Below are 1,725 nucleotides of genomic sequence, written 5' to 3'. Positions count from 1 at the left end.
TCTCTAAGAGAGAGTCCCGCCCCACGGCGGAGGAAACTCATTTCGGCCGCTTGTACCCGTGATCAGATTACACTTTTGAATTCTGATTAATCATGATTAATCACAGGTGTTTGCCCTCTAGCATAATTTAAATGAACTCAACCCCCCCTCCAATATTTGGATGAAAATTTAAACAAATCAAATTTTCATTTTTCAATATGGATTAATCATGATTAATCACAAGTTATATACATTATTCAAATTATAAAAAAACAAACAAACAATATTTGGTTGATTAAAAAAAAAATAAACGGATTAATTCCCCTTTAAAATTTGGATTAATAATTAATAATATTAATCATGATTAATATTTGGGAGATTCCTTTAAAAAAAACCTGATTAATTCCCCTTTAAATTTTGGATTAATAATTAATAATCACAGTTTATACCCACATGCATGATTTACATTAATTTAAAAAAGACCACAATATTTGGATGATTAATTACAAAAAAAATGTAATTCCACTTTTGAATTCTGATTAATCATGATTAATCACAGGTGTTTGCCTGCTAACATAACTTAAATGAATTCAACCCCATCCATCAATTTCCTACTGCTTGTCCCGTTCGGGGTCGCTGGAGCCTCTCTCACCTGCATTCGGGCGGAAGGCACCGTACACCCTGGACAAGTCGCCACCTCTTCGCCGTACTCTGTGAACGACCGAGAAAATATGTATTACATATTTTATCAGTGACTGAGCAGGAAGAGGCTGGGAATATGTTTGCTTGTAAAAATGTCATATGAAGCTGCCTGTCATTTATTGACATTATTCATGCAGAATGAAGAAATGTCCTCATTACCGGGTCTTTAACGGCTTTACCTGCAAGCCGGCACACTAAAAGCGTGCAGCTGAGGTCACAGAGAAGCCCTTTTAGCAGCCGGAGCAAACCGACAGGATGCGGGAGGAGAGATGAAGAAGGGAGACTTTGTGCAGTCGCCTACACAATAAGGCCAAGATCCGGAGCGTCTTCCACCGCCGTCGCCCTCGGAAACGACGTGCCTCCACTAACGATGGCGGCCTTGTGTGGACGCCTTTGAAAAGGAGGGAGAAAGAGAAGCCTCATCCGTCACCTCAGGTGTTTTCTCTCCCTTTCTCTGGCCGCCCATGAAATAAGGATTGAGGGTTTAGACGCACCAGAAAGGCAGGATATCCCTGATCAGGAACCACCCTTGTGTCTTTCCTGCTTGACCTCCTGGCTCCTGCAAAGTCTGCTCAGGGGTCCTGCAAGAAAAAAAAAAAAAGAAGGTCCAAGTCCTGTAAAGTCCCGCCATGCCAGCCTGCGTCTCCTCCATTGTTAAGACAAGTGTGCAGTCTTCCTGTGTGTCTATTTTCTCGGGGAGAGCTGCTTTATTGACTTTGGATTTATGGCAGGAGGACACGTGCTTGCAGCTCGCAGCAAACAATAGCATGCATGGACACACATTGATAAGATAAACGACATCACCCTTTACGTAGCACAGGGAAAAGTAGACTTATTACATCCGTTATATTATATATATATATATATATGATATTTATAATATATATCTGCCACCTAATCAAAGTTTTGCTCTGCTTTTTTGTTGGTAAAAAAAAAAAAAAAAAAAAAAAAAAAAAATGAGGACCGCTGATTTCTCCGCTGTCCGGGTATGGCTCCGGTGCCGCTTTCTGCTTTCGTATATAACGGGGGTCGGCAACCCTTCCG

General features: G+C 41.0%; 1 protein-coding gene across 2 annotated transcripts in view; it reads right to left on the bottom strand.

Annotated features, from left to right (window-relative positions):
• Positions 1–420: 420 nt before the first annotated feature.
• The window catches only part of LOC133535850 (apelin receptor B-like), an 18,553-nt gene continuing 17,248 nt past the window's right edge, over positions 421–1,725 (bottom strand). Inside the window, exons 3-5 of one of the 2 annotated variants that reach the window (XR_009802340.1) lie at positions 1,176–1,262; positions 861–1,072; positions 421–690 (exon numbers count right to left, since the gene is read on the bottom strand). The gene's annotated coding sequence lies outside the window, so the exon portion shown is untranslated. The remainder of the gene's footprint in view (positions 691–860; positions 1,073–1,175; positions 1,263–1,725) is intronic. The other variant, XR_009802339.1, reaches the window with a different exon arrangement.

This window comes from Nerophis ophidion, linkage group LG17 (genome assembly GCF_033978795.1).
Source record: "Nerophis ophidion isolate RoL-2023_Sa linkage group LG17, RoL_Noph_v1.0, whole genome shotgun sequence".
NCBI lineage: Eukaryota > Metazoa > Chordata > Actinopteri > Syngnathiformes > Syngnathidae > Nerophis > Nerophis ophidion.
The sequence above is the reverse complement of the archived record's forward strand: the minus strand, read 5'-3'. Positions and strand labels throughout refer to the sequence as shown.